Raw genomic sequence first — 10,366 nt, forward strand, 5'->3', positions numbered from 1 at the left:
CAAAAATAACAACATTTTTTAATTTTATAGAACATTTTAAATGCCGATGATCAGAAAACCTGTTTAAAAAACAATGTGAAATAAACCAAGTCTTTAATTTTTAAATTATTTTGAAACTGCACAGTTATGTTTTGAGTTCATAGAGGATTAAAAAACTTTTAACACTTTGGAATATGCCAAAGTTTAGGAAACAAACTGCTCTAATAATTCTCGTTGATCTGTGTTTGATCTGACACCGCGTTAAACCACTGTACCAAGGAGTAAGGTGGTTTTCAAAGCAACATAATGAGTGGTTAAAAACCCTTTAATAAAATACATAAAATTTAAATTTTATTTTAAAATGGCTACTCTCTACAAAATTGGGCTCTTAAATTCATTTTCGGAAGTTTTTCTGTGAGCGTTTTTTTACAGACATTAAAATTTCTTGCGTCGCCCATTTAACTTTGAAGTTTTAAAAATGTAAACTTTTTAAAGCAACTTGTCTCAAATAAGGGCTTGTTAGTCGATCTCTGACAAAATTAATTTACTATGCTATAAAAACGGAGTCCCATCTGCTCGGATGTCTGTGGCTTCTCATTACTGGAGATGAAGGAATGTTGACTCGGGGAAAACATATTTACATATAATATAATCCTTCTTTCTAATGTTTACCTCAATGTAAAAAGCTAATCTCGACCGTTTGCTAACTCTCCTAAAAAAAACTTATTTTTAAAAACATACTTTCTACAGTTTTTTTTTTCTTGAACAGGTAACTATTACTGTTCAAACAACCTTTAAAATCTATATTTATAATTTACCTTACCAGGAATCGAAACTGAGATCTGAAGAATAGTAAGCGAACGTGCCAACCGCTACACTACTAGGCGGACTTGTCTCTACTCGAATCCTTTTTTTTAGGAATTTTACCTGAGACTAGCCATGAAGTCGAAAACACTGTCCGGGAACCTGATTCAATTCCAAGCAGAACTGTATTCTTCATCAGCCCGGACACAGAAAAGTGATTTTTGGTGTAAAATGTCTTTTTTTAGTCATTTCAGGGAAGACGAGCCAAAAAAATTTTATTAATAAAATTTCGGATATCACTAAACAAACAAACTTACCAACCAACACGCCGTTTCCCCGTAGGGGTAGTCAGAGACCATAGACCGCCATATCACTCTGTCTTTGCATACACACCTCGCTTCCTCTACATTCATACATCTTCTCATGCACGCACTCCAATTATTCCTACTCTCTACATGTCCATCTTCAAGTATTTGATGCACTTGGTCGTGCCATGTCTTTCTCGGTCTTCCTCGTTTTCTGCATCTAACAACATTCGCATCGTACATCTTTTAAGCCGTTCTTTTGCTGTCCATTCGCTCTACTTGTCCAAACCAACGCAGCACCCCTTTCTTGATTCTGTCGATAATGCATGTCTCAGTCCTCCACAGTTCGCGGATCAAGACATTTATGCACCTATCATACATCGTTTTACCACACATTTGCCTGATGGATCGCATTTCATCATTTTTTTTCAATTCCATAGAGCTGGCACTAGAACTCCATTGTAAAGATATCACTAAATTTCTTTTTTTTTATAGTGCAAATTTATAAATGTAATACATTTTTCTATTACGAGTATGGGCATACAATTGAACGTAGTTATGCAGAAAGCAGCCAGTCCTCAATTTTGAAAAAATGAGATATTGGTGTTATCGGGTGCAGTAAGGTCAATTTTATATTTTGCTAAAAACAGCCAGACCCCTTTCATACAATAAAACTGTCAAAATCACCTTCTGAAAATAGTGCCGATCACAAAAACGGAATTTTACAATTTCCAGAAAACACCCACTGGACTAGAAAAATCTTACGGGACTTTAAAATTCATTGACACTGATCAAATACATAATAAGATTCTTGTTTTTAATATAAAAAAACGAATGTTTTAATTGTTAATCATTTGCTGCTCTTACTATAATGTGTCATTAATTTTGAAGATGTTTTTTAAATTGACCTAAATTTATCGTCTTATATTTCACTTAAAGATTCTTCTCATCATTTCTTTGAATCCCTTAAAATAAATATGTGTATATTTATGTTTTTCCTTTTTTTAAAAAAATGTTATTAATATTTTATTTTATTTTTACATCTGAGCATGTTTTTCATTCTTTATTTCAATTCTTAATTTTTAATAACTCTTGCAAATTTTCTTCATTTTTAATATTATTTCCATTTGTAAATACTCACTACAAACTACAAACTTTAAAATATGTTTTTTTCACTTAAATTTTAATTTTTAAACAACTTTCATTTATGTTTTTCTTTTTCCTTCTCTTTTTTATACTTTCATAATTAACCTTACATATAATTGCTTTATAATATGGAAACTTCACTGGTCCATTAGAATTAAGTATAATTGTGTTAAATATTAAACTTTGTAACTGTACTGTATGTTTCCTGAATAAAAGAAAATAAATAAATGAAAATTTGTCAAAGTCAAAAACATTCCAACTGTTGTGTAGATTTGATTATTCACTCTTCTTACAAAGGTGCTATTATCTCAGTTTCACTTTTCTATGGCTGGCTGCTTTCTGCATAACTACGTTCAATTATTCTTCAAGGATGCTATTTTGCTGACGGTAAATATATTCAAAACTACGAACGCACTTAATTTAATAACATTGTCCCGTGTAAAAAATCACCTCATTAAAATTACAATTCACGACCAAGGACTTATTATACTACAATATGTCAAAAATGAAACACAGAGCTATTTTTCCGCTTTTAACTTAATTCCCGAACAAAAGGTTTCCCCGCATATTGGAAGTGATAAATTACTCAGCTTTAAGTTTTGGAAATTTTTCTCAAAGGTTGCTGGTAAAAACAGGCAAAATCTTCCTCGAAATATATAAAGAGGATCATTTGCACCGTCATGAAAATTATGCCAGCAATCCCACTGTACTATGATAAAAATACATTCAAAATAATAATTTAAAAGAAAAATGTCCCAATCCTTTAAAATCTTCTCAAAAAATCTATCTCAAAAAAGTTCAACATTATGTTTTTTTTTAAATTAATTTGGGTAATTTCTTATTCCTTGATCCATTATGTTTTATTTTTACACTGTAGCAACATGAAAAAGCAACAAAAAAAAACATTTTTAAAAAGTTTAAAATTATGTTTCGAGATTAATAAAGAAATTTGACTCATTTTATAACTATCAAGCCCAGAACCAAATATATGAGCCTTATTCTCATACTGATTACCATGTCTGTGGAGCCTAGATATAAGCGAGTGGCGAGTATATGTATGTGATAGTTAGTCCTAGAACTTGCAGGAAAAAAAGAAGATCCGTAGTCTATCTATTACAGATCATTATGTAAGAGGTTGCGTTGTGTGCATTTGTATGAGAGTAAATGTTCGGGTGTGTATGTGCATGTATCTCAACAAAAAGCAAGTGGGAGTGTATCGCGGCCAGATTAGTTAAGGGGCATGTTAATTCATATATATCAATAGATGAAAAATATATATAATTTGAAGAAGAATGAAAGATAAAATGGTGTTATAGTAGAATTAGTTATGATTCGAATGAAACTCACAATAAACCGCTGCGCTGTGATATGTGAGCCGCCTATTAGAAATTCGAGCTGCACCTCGACAGGTGAGGTTGACAGGTCCGATCGCGTAGCCCGCTGCAACGTCCGCTCAGACAAGATATTAAACGCCGCGCCGTGCATCGGAAGAACTCATTGCATTTCATCTTAGCATTTTGTGTAGCCCGGCCAGTGTTCGCTATTGTAAATTCCTTCTGTACAAAATAAAAGGATGTAACTCGTGTAACTGCTTAAAAAACAAATTCAATTATAATCCATTTTTCTTATTTAACTTTAAATCAACTCACGCCCACCCGTCTTATAACATACTTTAAAAAGATCCAGTCTTTTTTTTTATGCAGATTTTGAACCCGGGTTATGGTTCTGTGCCCAATCTTGCAAATTAGAAATATTTCATATTGATTATGCTTTAATTGAATTAAAAAAACACAGACGAATTTAAATTGAATTTGCGTTTTCTGTTTCCTTGTTTTTAATTAATTGTATGTAAAAACACCCTAAGGCCATCTCTCGAGAGCCTTTTCCAAAAGCAGTTTTTCACGGATCAGAAACCTGAACAAGAAATCGGTCAGAAATTAAAACCTGAGCATGAAATTTTGTAGTTGATTTTGCACATTCTCGGTCAGTTGATTTCATGAGGATTAATAACTCACAAATCATGCTAAACAGATTAAATGTGGCCTGTATAAAATATAACAAGACAATTTCTATCCAAAAGACATATTCTCAAATACTAAAAACATGTAACCTGACTGAAGAACAAACCTAAATGACAAGTCAGCACTTTCTGATTTTCAGAAGCATGGACCTGAGGTGACATTTCAAACGCTCTAGCGGCCTTAGAAAAAGCTTTTATCTTGCGTATTTACATACAAATTCACGAGATAAAAGTTTTTTACGGCCGTGAAAGCGGTTCAAAATAGCACCACTAATTGAATGAACTGATTGATATGTGTGAAAAAAAAACCTAAGTGAACAAAGCAGCTGCAGCTTTTAAAATATCACATATCCCAGCCAACGACAGATTATAAGCTCTATAAATGACTTCCATATTTTCAGCAGCTCTATCTCTGTTGAACAAAAACTTATACAAATTACTCTACGAGTAAATAATAACTAAGCGTCAGCCTGCAAGTACGAGTATATTTTAACTATTAATTTAAAAAATATACCTTAGTGCCTTTGAAATGATGACTAACAAAAATGTTGCTGTACAAATTTACAATCGACCTCATAGTGTAATAGTCAGCGTTTTTACCTACCATGCAAGTGATCTCGGGTTCGATTCCTGACATGGTTGACATAAAATATTTATTTAAAAATATGTTTTTACACTAGAATATTCCATAGTCCCTGGACTGGCACCTGAAGCATAAAATTGATCATCTTACCTTCATATACCAAAAATTATCAAGATTTACTACGATTGGTGTACCAATGCAGTAGCCTATGCACCATAAGGCGTAAAAAGGGAATGATGATGGCGATGATGACATATGTACGTAACTTTTTAATATTATAACTGGCTAAACCCGGCCACGCTTTGGTGTGGCTTTGTCTGATATTAATTATCAGGCGAGTAAATAAAAATAGTCTAGCAACTATACATTTACCAAGAAAACACATTGCTTAACATTGAATATAAGGAAAGAAAATTGTAACTTGAAATTGATAAAATGACAGCTCTGTGTAGAACTGTCATTCAATAAAGTATGCAAAATCATTTTTCTGATAAAATGCAATTTTCTGTAAAAATTTCGAGCCAATCCATTGATTACTTTCCAAAATTTGCGGCCAGAAACATACGGAACCTAAATTTATTTATAAATAGATTAAATTGTTTTCCGATCCAAAATCTGATCCGTTTTCTGATTCTTATAATGCAGCTTTATCAGTGAAAAGTGGGGGACAAAGGATACGTCACAGTGACAAGAAGTGTATTGTCACCGCGCGAACAAAACGACAACGGTGACCTCTAGCGGCGACCCTGACAACTTTGAAAAGGGAAACTTGAGGCCTCTTTGTAAAATACCCTGTGCTTTTTGCGAATTTGTGCTTGGGACATACATTTATACTCTACAGCTCATGGGATCCTGTTCATTTTTTTTTTACTATAAATCATTATAAAAATATGTCGTTATTGGAGTCATGCGACCAGAAGACACTTCAAATAATATTTCCTTACGTGATTACAGTCGAAAACATGACATATAATTAATATTTGAAGCATTAACTTTAGAGTCAAACATTTTATATCATTTTAATAAATAATTGTGTATGACACCTACTGACTTTTCTATATCTACCGGTTTCGAGACGTATCCGGCTCTTCACCAGGGCCACAATCACAAATAACTATCGACGTGCTAATAAGCGACGTGATACCAATTTCTCATCATAGCTGTTTATCGTATTCGCGATCACGGGTTGTGGTTCTGTGGCTAGTGTCTCGGACTCACGGGCCAAAGGTCCGTGGTTCGAATCCTACTTTACCCCAACTTGATTCCCATTTTCTAATAGTGAGTTATTTACAACTCGTTGAAAATGGCCCTCAAAATTAAATTTTTGGGTAAATCATAAGAACGCAAATATTTATTTAAAAAATAAATAAATAAATAAACAATGGAACATCCGTAAACACCTAATATTGAATGACAAAATATTCACGTTTCGCGACGTATAATCCTGCTACGCAATCACATATTTGAATTTCACCGGTGTAAATATGGAAAATATTCCAAACTGTTATTATTTTTCATGCTATTATTGCATTTAACCGGCGGTTGACAAGCCAAATGTTAAGAAAAACAGTCGCTATAGTAATTGTAAAAAGCAAAGGTACAATTTAGCGTGAGGCGACATTTCGGGGTATCCAGAACTTAACAGTTCCACAACTCAAATGGGTCATCGTTGCAATTTATCACCGGTAACGCACAGTAGGAATGCAGTTCATGAGCCGCAGTTGACTTATCGTCATTAATATCTTCACGAACGAATTGAAATGCCACGAAAATTGCCACACGAACTCCACCGAAAGTAATGATCGGCTTGGCCGACTAGTCGGCCAGTCGGCCAGTCGGCTAGTCGGCCAAAGTCATAGACAGCCCATCTCTAATATTTATGTATGAAAATGCGTATATTTGTATGAAAATTTCAAGTTTATTAGTCAGTAACCTGTAATTGGACATGCTTAGACAAAAAAAAAATTGTTATATTTTTAATACAAAAAAAATCACTTTGTAGATAAAAAAATATAGTTTTAAGTGTTTTACTCAATTTTATTTCTTTAACTCAATCCTTATTCTTATCTTTCACTCAAATTAATCTTTATTATTAATTAAATTGATTTTACACACTTATTTTATATAATTTATGAAAGATGGTGGAGTTCTATATTTGAGAATATATATAAAGAACGTTAGTAATGCTTACTTAAAAAATGTATGTATTTTATGTATTCTTGTTGAACTTCCAAATTGATAAAAAAATATAAAAAAGATAAAATTGAAGGTAAATGTAAACTTTCCATTGTAGTACCCCTGGTTCATTTAACAATTTTTAAAAAATGAACATTTGAAATATTTATATTTGAAAATGAGAAACAATTTCTGGTAGAGCGGGGTTCGAACCTCGGACCTCCTGATACGGAGTCCACAACTCTCTACGGGACCATAACCCCTCAACCGTAGAAGAGTATTTTTTATTTTACCTGAATTTAAGTTTTAACTTAATTAAAATAACCTTAAGACGGAATTTTAAAATAAACATTTTCCGGATATTAATTTTCTACATTACTTGCGAGTGAAATACCATCTCATCAGCTTGGCCAACACAATTAATTTGAATTTTACTAAACTAATTTTGTCTGCGTTTTACGTTTACTTTTCTCCTGGCCATAAAATAGAATGTGTTTACATGGTAACGTTCAGTTACAATTTCAGCTGGTTTAATATAACTAATATTTTTTAAATAATATTTAATCTTTGTTTAAATCTTGAAGTTTATATTGAGTTTATGAAACAAATTTAGTATACAGTGTGGAATCTAATCAACATAATTGAACTTAGGACGCTGTTTTCATACTTTAAAAAATGTTTATTCTATGGAAGTCATTTTTTTTCTAACTGTTTCGTTTTAATTTTTTTTCTTAATTAGATTAGATTGTTTTAATTGTTTCTTTACACGTTATGAAAGTTGTAACTTTGTTTGGAGTGAATGCTGCGGATTCAAAAGGCAAACGTACACATATCTATGCTCCAGAAACTAGACATAAGAAAAAGACCATTCATATGCGAGAAAACAATCCTGCAGTTCTTTGGAGGGAACTCTGGTAGTTTGGAGAAAACAATTCTCCTTAGAATGGACAAAGGGATAAGGTCGCGCAGACTTCAACCGACAAGATGGAGTGGCTGGGTCACTGAATTACCAGAACTATCAGTGACAAATGTCTACAGAGCAGCACAAGACCGTTCAAGGTGGGAGGAGACTGTCCACAGACGAGCCATGCCATGAGTCGAGCGTGATCACTATCCTCAGACGCTATGTGCGGATTAAAGAGAAATGTAAGTAAACTTTCGTATTTCAGTTTTTTCATGTGATTAAGGACACTGACAGTGAAATAGAACCTGAACTCTGGACGAGTGCTTCTGACTTGACGACTACACTCAGATGAAAATCTTGAAAAGGGAAATTTAATTAAGATAATTCTGTGTCTTAATACAGTAATTGACGAGCTCAAATACCATGATGAGGTCCTAGGTTCGATTCCTGGCAGGGTGGACGTGGAATATTGATTTCATTTGATGTTCAACAATGCAATACTTCACTGCCCCAGGACTGACTGAAATGCGAGCCTGATCATCATCATGAAATAAAAGTAATCTAGAAAAACACAGAAGTATTGATGCAGTGCCTTTTGTACTACTGGGTGTAGGTAGGGAAATTATGATCATGATCTATCAGATGGTTTGTGGATTCAGATTATTATATATATTTTTTTTAATACGTGGGTTGCATTATTCTTTTACCTTGCTTGTAATGTAGAAGGTTTATATTTACTTCAAAGGGATAGATATTTATTTGTTTACTTCAAAAAAAAAATATTACATTTATTTCAATGAAAAACCTTGTTTAGTTATTTAATTGATATATTATGTAAGGATCGGGTGGGATGTTTCGACTGTCACCTGTTTCAGGAGCTTCTCCGCATTTGCACTGGTGACGAGCACCACAGAAAACTCGTCAGGAGAAGGCGGACCGTTGTTATTCGTAAAAAGATCTTTCGATCCACTTAAAATATATTATTAAGGGTGTTTAAAGTGATCTTTTACGTAAATATTAAAGTATTTTTTAGTTTTTCCGACGCTAAATAATAAAGTTAATAAGGAGAATGGATTACAAAACATTTCACTTTGAAAATAAAATGAGGTAACTTCAAAATCTTAGAAATTAATAAAGCCTTTCATGACTAGGAAAAAATTATAAATAACCAAATGAACAATATTTCCTTTAGTCCACTCCTGTCTAGTTTTGAAGATCATATCCATCTCACTTCATACTTCCTACCTTTAAAAGAACAACATGACAAAACACTTGACTGATTAGCAGCATATGTATCAATGCAAAATTTAGTAATCACTGTTAAAATATTGGAGAACAGAATTAATCAGTTAAATATAACATGATAAAGAAGTTTGTGGAGATTTGAAACCGGTCGGTAGAAAAAATAAGTGGTTAAAAACAAAGTTATTTAAGATTTATTTTATTATTACGAATAACCATAAAGTATCCAAAAACGGTGCTTCAAGGTGTGAATAAAGACTCTCTGACTAATATTGGCTATACCTTTAATCGTGACGTCCATCAGAATAATACGCGACAGCGTCAAAATATTCACGTACCTGGATCACGCACGACAAGGTATGGTCTAAGGTCTCTGCTATACCTTGCTTGTAGTGAGTACAACAGGCTACCGGAGTCCTATAGAACGTCAATAAATAACTGTATTCATTTAAAAAATTACTACTTGAGGAGGTACGTGGAGGGTGAAATTTAGTTTTAAGTTCTTTTTTCCCTTAAATATTTCTTTCTTGCAATATATAAATATAAACATTTTGTTTTTTATTTTTATTATGGATTGTTTAAAAAATGGCAAGCGGATGTATGATTTGTATCATATATTTGATTGCTATCTCATTTCAGTTTTAGTGTAAATATTATTACTTGTTACTTTATTACTATTTGTTGCCATATTATTATTGTTAGCATACCTATATGTAAATATGTTTCTGTCCCAAAATGAGTTTGTTGTAACTCCTGGGAGTACAAAAAAAAATTGTATGATTTAATAAATAAAAAAATATAAAAAAATCCTAAAGTATACTTTAAATGTATGAATGTAAAAATATACATTTTACGGTAATGTGGATATTAATATTTTTATTGTTTTAGGAAGAATGTTACTGAATTCATCAAATCAAACAGTTTTTTTACGTTCATCGGGTAAAATTGTAATTACTAATAGGCAAAATAGATTGTTATAATAAGTGGGTAAATTTATTATATTAATATAATTGATTTTACTTTATCCATTTCAAAAAATATTTAAAACCTTTTATTGCACATACGTTGTGATAGAACAACGACAGATGTGGAAAATTTGACATTGACTTTCTTTTGTATTTGTTCTTGAAAAGGTTACAAAACGGCTTTATGTTATAGTTTTGAATATATATGTACAAAGGTAACTAACCCAAGTATCAAATGATATT

The sequence above is a fragment of the Micrasema longulum genome, unplaced genomic scaffold (genome assembly GCF_059751315.1).
Source record: "Micrasema longulum isolate JH-2025_06_02 unplaced genomic scaffold, ASM5975131v1 h1tg000578l, whole genome shotgun sequence".
NCBI classification, from domain to species: domain Eukaryota; kingdom Metazoa; phylum Arthropoda; class Insecta; order Trichoptera; family Brachycentridae; genus Micrasema; species Micrasema longulum.